At 51.0% G+C, this 19,320-nt stretch overlaps 1 long non-coding RNA gene across 1 annotated transcript in view; it reads left to right on the top strand.

The window, feature by feature from the left end:
• LOC141567545 (uncharacterized) overlaps positions 1–19,320 on the top strand; it is a 43,188-nt gene that overhangs the window by 13,924 nt on the left and 9,944 nt on the right. Inside the window, exons 3-8 of the long non-coding RNA XR_012490271.2 lie at positions 1,329–1,499; positions 2,495–2,670; positions 6,102–6,227; positions 17,232–17,337; positions 18,198–18,645; positions 18,997–19,285. This is a non-coding gene — a long non-coding RNA (uncharacterized LOC141567545). The remainder of the gene's footprint in view (positions 1–1,328; positions 1,500–2,494; positions 2,671–6,101; positions 6,228–17,231; positions 17,338–18,197; positions 18,646–18,996; positions 19,286–19,320) is intronic.

The following is a 19,320-nucleotide window of genomic DNA, read 5'->3' on the forward strand; positions in this document are numbered from 1 at the left end:
CTGAAAATAAGACATCGTTACTTTATGGCTGTAGCTCCTAGCTCATCTCTTGAAATTAAAATTCTCTGAATCGCCAGAACCCATCTGGCCGATGGAGCACCATGTCTGGATGCCTCATTCCCAGGATGCTGAATAACCCAAAGCCACAGTGGCCAAGTGTGCCCTTCCAGGTCATCCTGTCGCCAGCTGGCCCGTCCTGTCCCATGATGAGCGGTGAGGAAGGAACAGAGCGGGGAGAGCCAGGGAGTGGAGCAGAGGTGCACCCACCTTCCTATTAGGTCACAAGCAGGACTGCAGTGAGGGGCCTCAGAGAAACCCCACTTGTTTGGGTAAGAGACATCAGAAATAACGCCAGGTGACCTGTGTGCCCGCTGGAATGGCAAGGCCGGTGTTCCAGTTCTGCGTGCAGGATTCTAGAACTGGTGCCAGGTAAGCCCCACTGGCTCACTTAGGAGGGGCCTGCCTTTGGCCACTGCCCCGGATGAGAACAGCTGGGGACATTCAGTCTCAGCTTGAGCTGTCACTGGGGTCCTCATCAGTGAACAGAGGCAAGCTGAACACATTGAAGTTTGAACCTGCAAAACCATTCCACTCCCTCTTCAACTTACAAGATGGAGAGGGGCTGAGGGTGGCAGCCCCAAAGGCAAGCAGGTGACATCTGACAGTTCCCAGAGGCACCCCTAGAATCGTGATGCATCAGCCAAATTAGAATCCTTGGCCTGTTCTGGGTAACAAGCTCCCAAATGTCATCATGTACCAGTTATCCCATCCCAGAGCCCGACAAAGACATGACCCAGCAGGGTGACCAGCGACAAGAAGACCTGTGTCCTGAGGAGGAATAAAACAGCCGAGACCAGAACGCAGGCTCTGCAGGGGTCCTCCCTCTGAGTAATAAGGAAAAGGCTCTGTCCCGGTCCCATTTCTGTATCACTGTCAACCAGAAAGATATCGCCCGCTTCTGTACATTCACACCCTATTTAGATTTTTGAATTGACATGTTTTCCTAAAGTTACTCTATTTTCTGATCTCATAAAAATATCGAACCTAAGGCCATCTGATAGAGCCACAGGTAAATTTCCTCGTAGCTTGTCTCTTTCTCTGATTTAATATATTTTAAGGAGAGGTTCTGTTTTTTTGTTTCCAGGCTACAGCATTTGCACCTGGGGGAATTATGGCTTTAACTTTCTTTGTAAAAAGAAGATCAAGAATTGTTGCCAAAATAAATTCTTCTCCATTCTTCTTTTCCTCAGTTGTCTCCAAAAAGAAATTAGCATTCACAGTCTCTACCCCTACATTATCCTTAAAAAATACCATTGTGTTTTCTGCAGAATTAAGGGGGGCGCAGTGCCTGTCGATCCTTTCTTGTGGTTGTCTGCCGAGGAGCCCGGCTTTTCGCCGAGACAAGTCTCTCCAGTGTTTCCTACGTGACGTTCGAAGGCATTCTACTCACAACTGACCCTCAGGTTCACTCAGGAGAGGTCAGCCGGGCACAGGCCAAGGTAAGACCCTCTCTCCAGCTTCCCGTGCAGCACACTGGGGTCAGTAAGGCCCGCCCCTCCCATAGGCGGGTCACAGTCCAGGAACCCCTGATGAGAGGGAGGACGCGTGGTTTTACTCAGCTTGCACGCTAGTCACTTACATTCTTCCGGCCTCAGTGTGCCCATCTGTAACATGGTGGTGATGGCTGCACCGGTTGAAGGTGCTGGAGACCAACTCATCTGAGGGCTCACCGAGCTCTCCAGTGTCCTGGTTTTTCCTGATGTTCCGCTCAGTGAAAAATCAGAATGGGTGTCAGGATGGAGAAGTTGTACATTCTTCCCAATAGAAACACAACACCCCTCCCCTCAATGAAAATTGCTGTAATAAAAAGAGTTGAGTTAGGAATCCAGACCTCGGTCTTCGTCTCTTTTCTGACTGACATGCCTGAGGCCACACGGCATCTCTCCCTCCTCGGGCTTCAGGTTCCTTATCTGCAAAATGGGAGTATAGGACCAGAGGGCCTCCTCAAGATCCCCTCCAACTTGAAGTTTCAGGACTCATCTTAAGGAAATCGTCACAACATGTGCTCTTAACACAATGAAAGCCTACCAGAGAAGAGGAAAATGAAACTTCAGTGGGCACGAATTTTAAGGGTAGAGTGCAGTTTCCAAAGACAATTGCTAGAACAAATATTTTAGAGTGAGTCCAACATGTTGCCTGTTTTCCTCTCAGTGCTGGCGTCGCCCACAGGCAGAGGCACCCGCCTAAATGTTGTGGGTTATGGCCCCAAGAAATCCTTCTGTGGGATTTCACACGACTCCTCCTCCGGCCTGGGACGCATCCCCCACGTACCAGCACACACAGCCCACACCCACTGGGGCTCGCCCAAAGCCCCACACTGCTGCCCTGACTTGCCACCACAGCGCCTGCCCTTGCACTGCGATCGCCTTCCTCTGTCTCCTCGCGTTTGTCATCTACCATGTTTTATGATTTCACTGTGTGTGGTTGTTTTCAGGAAAATGCCAGCGCTGTGAGGGGAACGCATCCTACTCTGTCACGTGATGGAGGAGCACTTGACACACCAGCCACCCCTCAGTTCCTGGTCGCTGAGTGAACTGGACCCTTACGAGAATCGATATAAATAAAAGAACAGCAGGAATTCCCTTCAACAGACTTCCTACAAGTCAGAAGGTAAAGTACAAAATACATATCTTAGCTCGATGGCTGATGTCAGTCCAAACCCCCAGCTTCGCTCTGCAGCCATCTTTCCCCCACCCCTTCCTTTGCTCCTGCCCCACCAGTACCCGGGGATGACCTGGGCCTCCCTTCAGCTCTGGCTCTATCTAGAGCCCTGGCTGCCGCCCCTCCATCTCCAGATGCAAAATCCCTGTGAATCCTTTAGGACGTGGCTTCGCTGCTACTTCTCCCTTCAGCCCTGAGCCCCACGCTGTTCACGGGCACAAGTGCCAGGCCCACCCACCCCAGCACACACCCCGATTGGGCCTCAGACAGAACGTGGCACAGAGAAGGGACAGCAAAGGTGACTCTTAAGAAAATGTAGTTCTCCATTTTGCCCCAGTCAGGCCTGCTTACAACTCTAGGCAGAGTCAGAATGACAAAAGGGCCCTTTGAAAGGCACAAGTAATTCCTAAGTGCCTACTGGGGACAACGCGGCCTGGACCAGAGCGCTTCTGGTGAACAGAATTTGTTTTTCTTGTATTTTGGAAGTATGAAAAGTTTCAAAGGAAGAGTTACTGCATTTCAGAAACATGACAAAAATCACTAGCGAGGGCCCCATCGGGCGGGGCTGGAGCCTCACTGCGGGGTCGGCTGTTTGGCTTGTGCAGGGTCCGGTTAAGGAGGAAGCATATTTAAAGAACCCATTTCTTTGTCAAGAGAGTGACTCCTGGCCAGCAGCACTTGAGAAACCAAAAGAATGGTTAGTTTAAAGACAAGCCAGGGGGGCCGGCCCGGTGGCTCAAGCGGTTAGAGCTCCGTGCTCCTAACTCCGAAGGCTGCCGGTTCGATTCCCACATGGGCCAGTGGGCTCTCAACCACAAGGTTGCCAGTTCAATTCCTCGAGTCCCGCAAGGGATGGTGGGCTCTGCCCCCTGCAACTAAGATTGAACACGGCACCTTGAGCTGAGCTGCCTCCCGGATGGCTCAGTTGTTGGTTGGAGCGCGGGCTCTCAACCACAAGGTTGCCAGTTCAATTCCTCGCGTCCCACAAGGGATGGTGGGCAGCGCCCCCTGCAACTAAAATTGAACATGGCACCTTGAGCTGAGCTGCCGCTGAGCTCCCGAATGGCTCAGTTGGTTGGAGCCTGTCCTCTCAACCACAAGGTTGCCGGTTCGACTCCCGCAAGGGATGGTGGGCTGTGCCCCCTGCAACTAGCAACGGCAACTGGACCTGGAGCTGAGCTGCGCCCTCCACAACTAAGACTCAAAGAACAACAACTTGAAGCTGAACAGAACCCTCCACAACTAAGACTGAAAGGACAACAATTTGACCATTGCTCCCCAATAAAGTCCTGTTCCCCTTCCCCCAATAAAATCTTTAAAAAAAAAAAAAAAAAGACAAGCCAGGCACAAGACGTGGCTTCAAAGGGTGTTGGCACAAAGCGGAGACGATTTCAAAGGCAGTAGGAGTGAAAGCCTGCGTTTCTTTGAGTTCTTTCAGGGCCTTGCTTACAAACGGTGACGCCGGCTTTAAGTGTTCAACCGTTGGCAAGAACACACGAGGGACAGTTTGCAGTATCTGGCCATGCAGAGGCCACACCCAGGGAGCCACAAGGCCAGAGGAGTGACAGTCACAGCGGAGGGGCCGTGCCAGGGCCCTTCCTGGGCTCCAGTCCTCTAGTGTCCCTGTTAACTCTTCACTTCCTGTCTGCTTGTCTTTCCGCCGGGCCTCCCTTCCTCCCTCCCTGCCCCGTGTGGACAAGGCACCTGTGCACTTGGTGCTGCTGAGGCCTCACAGACACTGAGGTGCTTGTGAGAACAAACGTGTGGTCTGCCGGCGAGGCTGCCTTCCGGGAGCTCCTAGCCGGCCGCTCACGGCTCCTGCAGTGACCCCTCCTGTCGTGCCTGGAGGGAAACCCATAGGCTCCTGTCAGCTGTGCACTGCCTCGTGTCCCCTGGCACGTCCTCCCTGAGGACAACCTCATGGCACATGGATTTGGAACCCGTAGGCGCCTAAGGGGACAGCGGGGCTGCGAGCAGTCAGAGTCCAGAAAGAGTGGAAAGCCATGGCCTCCGCACACCTGCACGGAGGCTGAGCGGCCGTGTTCCTGGGCAGGCAGCCTGCAGCCAGGAGCAGGGACTGTACCCCAGAAAGGAGCGTGCTAAGCCCAGGTGTGACAGAGGGCCAGGGAGACAGAAAGCCCTGACCCGCCCTCCTCCACCCTCCATCTACTGGCTGCTGATGCAGCCCCTGGGCCAACGTCCCAAGGCATAGGACAGGGGGGCCGGGGACCCAACAGTCAACGGCCAGAGCCTGAGTGGCCCTGGCCCACATTTCTGGAGTCCTGGGGTCTGTCTGGCTCCAGTGGCACTTGCTGGCTCCCAGCCAGCTTGAAGTCTGCCCTGCAGTACCCTGCTGGCCACACATCAGCTGCCTGCAGGACTCTGGCACACAGCCAAATCCACGTGGCCTCCACACCTGCTGCCACCTGTATCTGGCACTTGACAGGTCACCTTCCTGCAAAATGTTAATTATCATCCAGGAAGTGAATTTGGCCTGAGGTGTGCTGGCCATGTGTTGGTCATTTAGCAGACCACCAACCACTGCCCTGTGAATGGCCAGCCAGCCAAGCGCAGCTGGGAGCAGTAGGGACAGGCGGATGAGACCCAGTGGAGGCTTCCAGGTTGCTGTCAATCAGGACAGGGGTCAGACGTCAGAGTCCCAGAGACGTTTAGAGCCACTAAGTCACCATCAGCGAGAAAGAGCACGGCCGCCCCAGGGGCCTCCAGTCCCAGCTCTACGGCCAGACCCAGCCCTAGAGGGCTAGTGACATGAGGGACGTTAGAAATCATGTTTTACAATAACACAAACTCTAAATGCAAAATTAAATATGGAAGTTAGTCTTTATTTAGATGAGAAAAGAAGTGCAACAAATTACAAGTCTTTAGAAGTTAACAAATGCAACAGTCACCACAAAATAGAAAAGCAGCATTTTTTTCTTAACTCTGCAACATACCTCGTAGCACTTTTCCCCTCACTGTCTGACATTTTGAAGCGCTGCCAGTTTAGGTTTGCACCTTCCCCTCACATCATTACTCCCCATTATATTCTAATTTTATTATGGTCAATATGAAAGGCACAGAATTTATAGGAAATTAAGGCAGTTCTGCTGCACTTCAGAACCGCTGCTATGCTCCACTGAGCCATTTAACTGCATAATTGTATTTCTCGTTGACTTATTTATGAGAATGCTTGTGATTTTTGTCATTAGAGCACGTTCCTTCAAGGTGTTTCCGTGTTGGTGGCAACTTTGTGCCATTTCACTGAAAACAGAACGAGTGCAGATGCGACGCCTCAGCTCTGCTGGGATGTGATGACAGGCTGGCGGGCCAGCACGTGCGGTCCACGCGCCGACGGTCGTTCTAATACCTTCTGTCCGCAGTTCACACCTGAGCAGCCTGAGCAACCCGTGTTGGCGTTTCATGTGCTGTGCTGGGGAATCTGTTCTTACCGAGCGAGTTCACAGGAGGAGCAAGTCTCAGGGGGAAGCACGTGTTCTCCTTACAATGTATGTATTGGGTGGTTGGAAGGGTTTTCCACAGACTGGCTCGTGGCTCCATATGTTCTAAACCTTGTTTGTCCCCCCCCCCCCACTAGCTCTTCTGGAACAGATGCCCAGGACACATGGCAGAGTGGGAGAGCGTTCTGCCCCGCAGGTCACGGGGCGTCGGTGCAGTGGACAGTATTCCTCCCCTGGGGGGCTAGCGATAACCCTCCCCTCCCCAGAGAGGGCACAAAACCCAACACACTCCCCTCAACCCTGCTCAACTTGCCTTATATGGACCCCCAAAATGTCTATGGCAACTCGGACACCATAGACAAAAGGAAACGGGTGCAATTAATTTTAATAATATAGTTTATTAATCCACTATATCTACTATTATTTCAAAATGTGACCCATTTTTTAAAAAAGTTATGACTAAGATATTTTGCATCCTTCTTTTGGTAATAAATCTGAGCTCCAGAGTGTATTTTATGGTGAAGAACAGCTGCACCCACAGAAACCACCACCCTAGCACTGGGTAGCCAGCAGTGGCCAGTGGCTGCGGTGCAGCTCTGGCCCCTTCCCCAGAAAGACATCCTACTTCAAGGTCAATGTCTGGGACCCCAGGGTAAGAACCCCCAGTCTAAGAGTTCCTCGTGTTTTCACAGGCAAAGACCTCCTGAGTGGTCAGTGACAGCTGTGCAACCTACAGCTGAAATATGGGAAGTCAGGGGGGACAAAGAAAACTGATGATTTCTTGCTCTTTACTTGAATTTTGGTTGCTAAATGTTTAGAAGTGAAAACTCCGCTTGTTCTAGAATGTCTGCACAGGGTATAAAACTAAAGGTGGGCTGCTGTATCTTAGACATTCAGCCATCTATTGGGCTCTCAAAGTGTTAACGTGATGGCTTCTTAGAGTGACTGCCATTTCAGTTTTAGTTTTGAAAGATATTTACAAGCTTGCAATTCCCTGAATTCTATAATTATGAAAGCCTCACATAAGTAATATCTGATTTAATTTATCTTGTCATTGGATTCATGGAAGCTGTTCTTTTCTTAATTTAGTACAGATTAATTTTCATACTCTCTTGGAGATCTTTGACATAAGGGCTCTCGTGTTAGTGATTATTTTAATTTTGACCTGGGTTTTAACTGTTGAATACTATGACTCCATACTTGGCCATACCCTCTTTGTTTGGAGCAAGAGACACTGAGACTTGATTTTTGACTCACCTTTAACAGCTGTGTAAGACATTATGGAACGTTTTTGTGTATTAATTCCACTGTCGACTTCCTTTTACCTTTGTTTTGCATTCATCTTAATCCTTTTTACTGATTTTTACATTATGTACGTTTCATTCAGCTGCCTCCAATCCTTTTTAGAATGAGTCAGTATTTTAATTAATTGATTGATTCCATTTTGGTATCATCTGAAAAGCGAAACTGTGAGTACCTATTAAGCATGCTGAACTATAATATAGTTCATAAATTCCATTTCTGAGAAGTACAGAGTTACCCATTAGTCATGCAGATCTGAAGCCATAGGCTGCAGGTCCCGAGAGCAGTCGGAGAAGGCAGCGCCCAGGGCTCACACATGTGTGTTGTCTGCAAGGGCATCTCCATTCTGCTCGACACCCTCGGCACTGAAGGTACACGGTGCTGTGCTGCTTTAGGAAGAACCTGACCTTATGCATACCGCTCTCTTCAGTAAGGATGCTGGATGTCACTTGTCCCTGGACATGCTCCCGTCCACCATCAGGAGGTCTCCTGGTGTTGATTTAAATGTTTTCTTTTTCCCCAAACGTGCACACATGTACACACTAACCAGGGCTTCAAATGTAGATGCCCCCCCCCCAATAAATGCAGCAAATACTGGGGCCTATAATCTGGGAAGAAGCTGTTGCTTCTACATTCCTAAAGGGAGAGTCCGAATCCCTCCCTCCCAGGTCTGTGGAAAGATGACTGAGGTGACGTGTGTGCCACGTGCCACCTTATGCTTTAGCTGCTTGACAACCATGACCCTCCTCACCCCAACTTTGCCCTTTGGAACTCTAGACTAAGCCTCCCCCAACCCTCGCATCACAGTAGTTTCCTTCTCTCCTTTGCCGTCTCACTGAAAACAAAGACGAAAACAAGTTTGAAGGAACCAATTAATGATGAAATTCAGGTGGAAACAGCACAACGCACCTGTCGGTCGAGAGCTCTGCTTCCCGAGGGAGCACAAGTGCGCACCTGCTCTGAGTGCAGCCAGGTCACTGCATGGCCTTCAACGTACAAGGGGGGACAGCATCCCATTGTCACGGTTCTCGACATCCTGGGGCGGCAGGAACAGACAGGAGAAGGGGAGCCCAGGGGGGTGCGTATTTGTCCAGGTGTCAGTTCCCCAAACGGTTAGAATAATGGGCGCTGCTCCGGGCTCAGCCCGCCTGTGTAGGCGGCCCTGAGGAGGTCGGGATCCACGAAACGACCGCACAGCCTGAGCGATGGGCTCTGGCCGTTGTCGAGAGCATGCTCCACCCTCACGCCTGGCTTTCGGAGCTTCCTGTGACAACAGAGTAATCCTTTCCCAACAGCATTCATCTCCGACATCTGTTTCTGACAGACGCGGCCTCGCTGCTGTCCCTCAGAGCCTGTCGTGCTTCCGGGAGGAGGAGCTCAGACGCCACGTGGGGTAGCGTCCTCATGCACCTGGGGGCTCCATCTCTGCTCAGCGCGGATAGGCCCCTGTGTCAGTCACAGGTAATTCAGTCTAGACCCGCACTTGAAGATTAAGAGGTGTAAGATGTCGCTCTCGTTTTGAATAAACGTCAGAAACAGCACATAGAACGCAGTGACCAGACTTGGGATCAAATCGAGGCGGGTTCTTTATCCCGGAGACAAGCCCACCCTCACTGGTGTCACATGTACTGCCTGTGCACGGGCGAGGGGGACGTTTGAGTTTCCAACACTGGGCTCTTGCAAAGCCTCACGTGACAGGAGGAGCTGCCACACAGGGTGACAGGGTGACTTACTCACTGGCAGCTCTCACACAAAGGAACATGGCAGCTCAGGACATGGGTCACTCAATAGCTTGAAGAAAAACTGCATCATTCAGCTGGATGGAAACAATCTCTTTTTTAACCTGTTTTGGGGAGGGCGTCGATACAGTCAACCACAAGCCTGGAAAATTATACCCCTGAACAGCCTTGGTGTCCCCAAAACTGAAAACAAAGCGTGTGACCCCGGGAGGACTGTCACTGAATCGCCATCTCAGCCAGACGCCCCGGCCACAGGGCCCCAGCCGCTCCTGGAAACTGTGCCTTATTGTAACGGATGCAAATTAAAATGTGAACTTTGCTGGAGGAGGAGACGCAGCCCGCTGGGGAGAACAAGCCGAGGTGTGGGCAGCACACACTGTGGCCTCCATTTCTAGGAGCGTCACAGTCAGTGAGGCTTTGGGTGGGTGACTTAGCGATATATATATATAAATGGTATATATATATATATATATATATATATATATATATATATATATATATGTATATATAGCTCCAACAATGCATACACATTTTAAGAAAGGAAAACTGTATTAAAATTATAATAATATAAACTGATAACAAAAGATGAATACAAGTCACGTTTGACTCTGCAGTTACCAGAGGTGCTCAGAGTGGTTACCATCAGCATCCAGACACTTCTGATGATGGCGAACTCCTGCTTGAGCAACGCTGACCAGATTGTCCACTTGTATACATTTTTTTGGCACCCCTGGTATATATATTTATGAGACAGATCTACATATATCTAGACAGATAGTTGATAGATGATAGATGATTGGTAGATATAGATAGAAAATAGCTCTTAAATGAAAGAGGCTTTCGAAAGTTGAGATGAAGCAGGAACATTTCAGACCCTGATGGAGACTTTCGTCTTCCTCTCACTGAACACCTATCTGAAATAAAAACAGCGTTTATTTCATTTCCTGGCACTAAATTTCAGAAGTCCAGCATCAGATCGCAGCCTCCCGAGGAAAGGGGTGGTTCCCTATAATCCCAGTGGACAAAGACATTGAAAGGCACGCGTGTGGCACTGCAGTGGCTTGTGCTGGTGGCTGTCCTGGAAGCCTGTCGTCTGTTGGTGAGAACGTATGACCAGACCAGTGCAAGCGGCAAGAAGTTACAGGGAGTAGCTGCCCAGCAAGCACAGCTGTCCAGTCCAGCAGTGCGGTGGGCCACATGGCGCTGGGGTGCGCGGTGCCTCTCAGATGGGGCTTTAGCATCTGACCGGTCGGTGGCTGCCTCCACCAACATGGTCTTTACCGCTAGTTACACTGCCTCAACCCAGACAGAAGAGCCCTGGACAACCCGGAACGGAGACTGGGAAGGCACCCAAAATGGCCAAAGAAAATGAGGTGGGTCATCAGAGAGGACCGTGCATGCTGAGAAGAGAGCATGGCAGACTTCTCTGACTCAAAAAACAACAACAAAGTAATTGGATATTTTTGCCCAAGCCTGGAATGCACAAGAACAAAAGTGACCCTCCCGCTGTCATCAGCGCTGGGCCACATTGGGCCTCTCCATTTAAAAGGCAGGTGCAAAAGGATTATGAGGGCCCAGCAAACAACTCTCCGAAACAAGGCTAACGTGCATGTGAAGGCCCATGCCAGCAGTCTGGAACTTTCTGTCAGCAGAACAGCCAGTTATAGAAGTAAATTTATGTCATAAAACATATAAAGGGCAAACGTAGGCAATATGACCCGACAGTTGCCCATCTTTATAAAAAGAGGGAAAGGAAAAGCATTTAAACTGCAGCAAATGAATTTAGCCATAGGAGAGATCCCACGCTTGGGTCAGTGAGGCCTGGAAATAGGGTCCACCCATACCTGCCACCTCGGAGGTTCAAGGAGCCAGAAGGAGAACTGTGGTCACCCTCACTCCAGGCGGAACTGACCACCACCCACGCCCTTTGCCTGCCCGCCTGCCCTAATTGCTCTCAGATACTCATGTCTAACCTAAGACCATGAACTCACACTAAGGGCAATTTCTCTTACGTCACTGAGTTCAGCTCTCAGACGGACATCTTGACTAAATGGAGAAGAGAAAGAAGCACGTTCCAAGAAGGGGGTACCAAGAGCAAAGTTCTGGGGAGGCCCACGTCGCTGGCAGGGAGAAGGGGGCTTCTGGGGCTGGAAGCTTCCACAGAAGAAGCCACTACAGGAAGCTGATGGATCTGGTCCAGCTTAGGTCTCCCTATCTTCAGAGACCTAAAGATTATGAGATTCCTAAAACAAGCAAGATGGGGACGGAAAACTTGACAGAGTCAGTCAGACAGGTGGGTAGTCCCGTCCACAGAACAGCAGACTCGGGACTATATGAAATGTCCTAGAGTGGAGGCTCCCCTAAGCTCATCTCCACCCCAGAAGGAAAACAAGCAGACAGTGGATCTCAGGAAAAGGCGTTGGGCCGGCTGGTGCGGAGAGGACGCAGGCTGTGTGTGCGACACTGGAGGACGGAATAGACAGTCCATCTGAGGTATGAGGGAAGCCTTCCCTGCCACCTCTGCCAGCCACTGGGGCTGATGTGGCCCTGCTAGTTGTGACACTGCAGAGCCCGCGTGACCGGGAAAGGGCGCCATTGTGACTCCCATGCCGTCGTGCTCTGATGCAAATGGGGCCAGGACGCCAAGGGCAGGATACTCAGAAACAGGAGTTTCCACTCGGAAGAGGAAGCCAAGGACGTCTAGAGGGCGCTCCCAGGTCGGAGGTGGGGGTGCAGGTGTTGGAGGGGTGCTGCAGGGAATGGGACAGGAGGATGAAGAGACGCTAAGAAAAAAGTACCCATGCTTAATAACTGATGGCGGTTTTGGGGAGAAGCTGCCGGAAGGTGGACATCTCTAATTCTACATGAAGAAACACCCTTCACTATCTCCTGCCACTGAGTTTCCACAAAACTGCCATCCCCGGGGTCATCCTGAGCGCAAAGGCACGTGGCGGTGCCCAGTCGTCCAGGCAGAAACTGACCTCAGAGCCGTCGCCTGTCGCTCACAGTCCCACCTCCAGGACCAACCGAGCCAGATGGTCTCTGGCCCCAACTCCTGTGCCCCTCCAGCCACAGACGCCAGAGAATCCCAGAAGGAAAGAAGACGTGCTTTTCTTATTGTTTTTTTAAGAAACAAACATCATTTTCCTTACCTGGTTTCTCTGTTATAAAGTGCTTAGTTTTCCAGTAGGAAAATGGCCTTTGAAATACATATGGGGGTGAGAAACTGTTCTGGAAGCACTTGGCTCGTACTCAGATAAATAACTTGGAGTATGGTCCCTAAGGACGCTCTGGGCCTTCCCGAAGGGACTGCTCATTCTCTCATCTCCTGGGAGCTGCCTTCAAGGAAATACACCTGACCTACACGTACCACCGAGGTGTTCCTACGGTAACGAGCCCTTTTCCTCTATTGGCCTTCCCACGCACGTCTCCCAGGGCGACGTGACACAGATTCGTGGCACTGTGACAGTGAGATTATAGACAAGCAAAAGAAGAGCTACTATAGAGGGGACACTCCCCCTCTGCCTCAAATCCTGCCGCCGCCTCGCCACCTACACCTGCCACCAGGCTGCGTAACTAAGTCGGCCACCACTGCCCAACACGAGCCACCGATCACATGTGACTATTTAAATTGAATAAAATTAAAAATTTCAGTTTCTGAGTCACTCTAGCCACACTTCAGGTGCTTAGTGGTCACATGACCAGTGGCTACTGTATTGGACCTAGAACGTTTCCATCATTACAGAAAACTTTATCGGTCTGATAGTAATATTGACCCTAGAGAACTGATTAGGTAGAGTCTGTTAGTTATGTGGGTGGAACAGAGTGAGCAAAACTCATTCAGGCAGGGCCCCAGGTCGTCTTGCAGGAGTTTATTTCCACTAGAAGTTGCTGTCACAACATTGCTGTCCCATGTCCTTGTTGCGATGACACAGCCACCTTCACAGGTCCCCAAAACGCCAACAGGCATACCCAAGGCCTGGACCATTTATTGATATCTCAAACCAAAGGCCACGCGCTTAAGGAGATTTGTCAGAGGCCGCTAATCTCCTGAAGCCAGTCTGTCAAGCCCAGGTTGTTTTGTCTGCAGCCAGGTGTGGGCGGAGTGTCGGACCTGAAAGGCAGGCTCCCAACAAAGCCGGGCACAGCTCCATCTCCCGCTCATCCCTCCCGGACCTGGGTTCTGGTTCATCACCCGTGAAACGTGTCAGGGACAGAAAGCGAGGGGCGTGCGATAAACAAGCCGGGAGTGCTCGGCCCGCACTGGCGTTGACAAGACAGACAGCTCCAGGCTGAGGCCGAGCTCTAAGATATTCAGAGAGTAAATGACAAGGTCAAGAGATGGCCACATTTTTGTGACATCGGACCAGAGAGACCAGACTCCGAAAATAATTCTCAGTTCTCAGTGTTATACTAGCCATTTGATTTACACTCAGGAGGCTCTCAAGGAAATACCTGATCCCGCCTTGCCCGTGCCTGTAGCTCAGGGCCCAGGACACCTAGAAGTAACCCGAGAGGTTGGGAACATTTCCGTGACTCACTCAAGGTTGCCGAGCACAGTTCTGAGTTGGGGAGCTAGGACCTGCCACCTAAGGTAGACGACCACTGTCCCTCCGCGCACCTCGTACGTCCAGGGGACATTCCAGGCTTTCACACTAAGGGCTGGCTGGACGGTCGGCTCAAGATGGCTGTGAGCACACACTTCTCCATGCTCTTTCCCAAGTTCACGTTGAAATGAAACTACAGGGGGGCGCCACAATAAGCCAGAAATCGGCGATAGATTCCTGGAAAATAGAAGGCATAAGCCACAAGCCTGACAAGAAGCCACAGAGCGTGGACACCAGAGATGAACGCACGTCTCCTGAAGGCGGCCTCTGCAAGCTCCAAATGCCAAGGGTCAGCGAGTTCATCAGTTGTTTTCACTTGTAGCTGTTTACCTTGTTTCCATGACTTTATTATACTTAAGCGCCCATTCCCTGAGTTATCAACTTTGGACAGCAACTGTTAACCCCCTGCTATGAGAAAGGAGGAAAGAAGGACAGCCGCTTTCTCCACAACGCCCACTCCCAAATTCTGGGGACAGATACACGGTGCCTGCGATGTGTGTGGCATCGTCCCTATCTTGAATCTTCACACCCTCGGTCCTCACAGTAGGGCCACCGTAGGTGCTACTTCCATCTCCACTTTACAGATAACGGAGCTGAGGACGATCCCCAGTCAGTCCATTTGGGCCACTATCACAAAAATACCGCAGGCAGGGTGCGTATAAAAAAGACAAGCACTTATTTCTCACCGTTCTGGGGGCTGGAAGTCCAAGATCAAGGTTCTAGCAGATTTACTGTCTGGCGAGGGTCTGCTTCCTGGTTCGTAAATGGCCATCTTTACATTACGTCCTCACGTCGTGAACTGGGGAAGGAGCCCTGTGGGTCCCAATCCCATCGTGAGGGCTCCACCCTCATGATCTCATCACCTCCCAAACGACTCACTTCCAAATGGCATCAGAGTGGGGGTAGGTTTCACATATGGATTTGGCGAGGGGCGTGGTGGAGGACACTCATTTGGTCACGGCCACCGAAACTTTTTCCTGACTTGTCCAAATAGCAGACACCTCGTGCCTGATATGTATCCGTCTTTCAAACCACGGAACCATCATCTGAGCTTGGTCAGGCTTGTGCCGCCATCACTCCCCCAACCCTGCTCTTGTCAAGAACATGTCTGAACTCCGTCCACAATGCCCACGCGGCCCACACCCGGGCCCCAGCCTGCCAGCCCGCTCTGATCGCCCCTCCTTCCGGACACGACTCACCGCGTGACCCCACACTCTCAGGCACTCCTGCCCAGTCTCTACTCCTCGCCCTCCGTGCTGGCCAGAGCCCTCAGTTCTAACCATGGAGCAGCCCAGGGGCCGGTCCTCTCCCATCTGCATTCACTCATTCACTCAGACTGGTGACGTCCTCTGGTCTGTCATCTCCTTTGTCAGATTTGCGATCCCCAGTGCCATCCTCTTCTCCGAACCCCACACTTGAACATCCAATTGCCCACTCAGCCTCAGAAACTTCAAAGTCAACACATCAAAACTCTGCTTACTGCTTCCATATCTCAGCCGAGGGCAATCCAACCATTGCTGACACCATGCCACCAGGGATCCCGCCAGCTCCACCTTCAAGATGAATTCCAATGGACTCCACCATCTCTGCTGTGACCACCCTGGCTTTGGCCACCTCCTCTTTCCTGGGCTGACGTCCTAACAACCCTCCCTGTCTCTACTTCTTGCCCCTGTAGTCTGTTCTCAAATCAAGTCAGCACTGCTCCTTCCTAGAGCTTGAGGGACACTGACCCTGCTCCAGAGCGCTTCCCATTTCCCTCCCTAATGGCCAGGGACTGACAGGACCTCAGTGAAGCCCACCCTCCCTGGCCCTCACACATCCCCTAGGAGTCTCACCGTGCCACCTGCACCAGCTTCCTCTGCTCCTTCCACATGCCTGGCCTTACAGCTTTTGCCGTCCTCTTTACCTAGAATGTTCTTCACCCAGGAATCTATTTGGGCTAGCTCCCTCACTTCTTGCAAGGCTTTGTTCAAATGTCCCTCAGCGAGGCCCCTCCGAGCCACCTTATTTAACATCGCGACAACCCCCCTTCCCATGTTCTGCTCTCCCTTCCTCTAGCACTTACCACCTTCCAATATGCCAAATAATTTGCTCATCTTTCATGTGCATTGATTTGCTGTCTGTTCCATCACGTTCCCCATAGAATGTCCACTCCTGAAGCGCTGGGATCTTTGCCCAGTGTACCCCGAGTTCCTGGAACACTGTCTGGGACGTGGTAGGCATCCTAACAATGCTTCTGAGGAGTAAATGAACTCTCACTGGTCTCCGTGAGCCAACCTCTGGCCATTGGGTCAGAGTGACACAGATGACCTCGACCTGGGTGAGAGTGAGGGAAGAATGTCCCACTCCTCTGGGCTGGGGGGTGAGAAGAAGCTAGAGGAGCTGAACTCGGGGGAAGCCCACGGAATGGATGAAAGCTCAACTGCGTGTGGGGTGTTTGTGCGTGTTACAATCAGGCGAACGTCTGGAAGAATCCATGCAGGGCTGTTAACAGAGGCTGTCTCTGGGACGTGGGATTGGAACAGAGGAGGAAAACCCATTTAATATCCCACTCTGCTCATTTGTACGATGATCAGGAATTCCACCTAAAACAATTTGTTTTTGAAAGTATGTCCTGGGAGGAGGGCTGTAGGCAGCCGACCTGAATCCAAATCACCAGCTCCTCCTTCAAAGGTTTGGGGACTGCAAGGAAGGTAGGCACAGGTACCGGTCCCCCCTGCCCCACCTCCTGGACTAAGTTGAGACAAGAACTGAAACGCCTACAGAGGTATTTCCAGCCCCACACATGGATGTGCCCAAAACCTCCTGAGGGGATTTGTTCTTTCAGGGGTGGGTGCGTGCAGAACTGGGGACTCAGGCAACTGGCCAGAGGACACGCTCCGGACAAGGCTGGGTGTACCTAGAACCCCCTCCCATTCGGATCCCCCCGGCTTTTTCATACCAAGTGGTTCCACGGAGTCTCTCACAGCCACTGCAAATCTTTAAATTCCTGTTTCACGTCTTCCGTTCAGAAAGAAATCGTATTTGCTAATCTTCTCCATAAACATGTATTACAATCTGGGGGTTTTATCAAACCGTGTACACAGAGTAATTATAGAAAGAATAGTGCATTATTTGCATATCTAGTATTTAAAGGGTTACTTATGTAATTATTGAATGTAACTTAGAATAAGCTGTTTGATTCCCTTTCATCGTGAGCCAAACATTGGGCTTTGAAAGGAATGCCTTTAAACTTCAATAATATGAAAGCACATGGTAATGTTAAGTTACAACTCTAGCTTAAGTGAGTCAGACATGAAAGTATTTATGACTGATATTCTACGAGCAAGTTAACTTTAGACACTTTTTTTAAGAAGCCGAGTATCTATTGCTCTCGGTAGACACAAGGATATTATCTCCATTAGGAATTCCTGGGCTCCGCACTTTGAGACAGCGTCCAGTCCGCCCTAACTTTTGTTGTTTTAAGCTCCCAGCATAACAAACCTCACCGCCCGTCAGCACCTGAAACAGGTAAAAGCCGTGCCTTTATTATCGTCCCTCCAGACATTTGCTTTCCGAAACTCAGAGAGAGGGGAGGGGGGAGAGAAAAAAGGAAAATGAAGGAGGCCGTGCAAAGCAGTGCACATGAAAGAGAGAAAGGAATTGAATGTTGTTTTTTCCTGATGAAAAAGCAGATTGGGCCTCAGCCTTTTGCAGACTGGAGGCCAGGTGATCAGCGCTGCTTCTGTCAAAAGCGCTTCCCAGGACAATGCAGCTGTGATTGCAAAGGATCAGGGCAGATTGAAAGGGACCTGGGACCTTCCCCAAGGCTAATGGAGGAGCCAGATTAGCCCAGAAATCACTTCCACTGTCCATTTCAAGAAGCTAGAATCAGGCTTGGGCTAACAGCTGAAATGCACACACACGTGCACTCACGTGTGCACACACAGTCACGTGTGCACACACACACACACACACACACACACACTCTGTCTCTATTTGAAAGTTTTCAACAAGAACTTAACCTAAGCACGACGGACAGGAGAAGGTTGAAAGGGCGTCAACCTCGGCTTTGATGTGAGCACGAGCGTTTGGAGGGCGGCCATGCCTTTGATCCCACACAAACTGCTAAGAATCAAGTGTCTTCAGCCCTGATCACTTGAAGTATAACAAATTTTACAGTTATTTCCAGTTTCAGTTTGCGTGCAGGTGATTGATAGTGGGATAAAGTGACAAGGAACAGTCTCAAGAACTCCTCAAGCTAACAAAGACATTTAAATAAATTAAATTAGTCCCAGTGTGTTGAAAAACTCAAAGCTATTTCCCTGACATTCATTTGACATCTGGTAATAACCTTTAATATTTTCAAAGTATTTTCTCTTCCTTTTCAGATTTGCCAGGGAGCTTTCTGTGCCCTTGGCTCTGTTGCTTCATGTTTGACTGCTCTGTCGACAAGTATGAAATCAGGTGTTATAAAAAGAACAAGAGCTGGCAGCCAGGTGCCTCGCGTTCTAGACTCACCACTCAGTACGTGGCTTTGGGCAAGTTGCTTTACCCGTAAAATGAAAGGGTCCAACTGCACAGCTCGAAGATTCCTTGTAGCCTGAAACGTCTCATTCTTGGTCACCCCCCCCACCCCCCACCCCCCACCCCCCGCAAGCCTTGTCTCCACTGTGAATGTGAATCCTGGCTGCACTCTCCAAGGTGGCAACCTTTAAAAGACCCCGTCTCGGCTCCCAGCAGACACACTGGGCCAGTCCTGGCCACTGAGACTTCTGCTGCAAAGCTACTCAGGTGACTCCACGGTACGGCCAAGAGTAAGAGCCACTGATGTGGAAGGTAAGCGAGGCGTTATTATTACAATCACTGAATCGAGAAACAATGACCAGGAAACAACTAACTCGCAGTCATCCCCTGGGACGGCAGCACGGGCTGTCTGGGAGATGCGGTGGTGGGTGAGCAGAGCTTAGGGTCCAGGTAGACTCTGGGCGTCTGGGGTGTCTCCTGTGTGCTAAGCTTTTCCTCAACTCGCCACCATGCAGCAGGGCTGGGGGTGGGTACGAACGCAGGACAGCCAATGTGTGTCACTCATTCCCCAGACACAGTGATGGGCTGACTGGGAACACTCAGTCACATTCAGGGACTACAACATATGATGTGGTGAGAGCCGTTCTCTCTCTTTCCCTTCAGGACAGACCTGGCTACTATTTCCCAAAACCAGGGGAAGAAGCCCTGCCCACAAATGGCGCGATGCGAAGACGGCTGACGCCTGGACCCTGACGGCCTGCAGCCACCTGCCAGCAAACTTCCCGATACTGTCCCACGCTTCCAACAGCTGTGCCGTCCAGCGCCTTCCCGGAAAGTCTCCTGCCGAACGCGAGCCTGTTGGAGGGGCCCTGCGTCACGCTCCTGACATGGCGGAGTAACAGTGAGACCCTTCCCGGGGGAGGCACAGTCTGCAGATGCTGTGGGAGGTCAGGTGAGAAGGGAGCGTGTCTGGGAGGAGAGGACCAC

This window comes from Rhinolophus sinicus, chromosome 8 (genome assembly GCF_057876585.1).
Source record: "Rhinolophus sinicus isolate RSI-liver-muscle chromosome 8, RSI-T2T, whole genome shotgun sequence".
Lineage (NCBI taxonomy): Eukaryota > Metazoa > Chordata > Mammalia > Chiroptera > Rhinolophidae > Rhinolophus > Rhinolophus sinicus.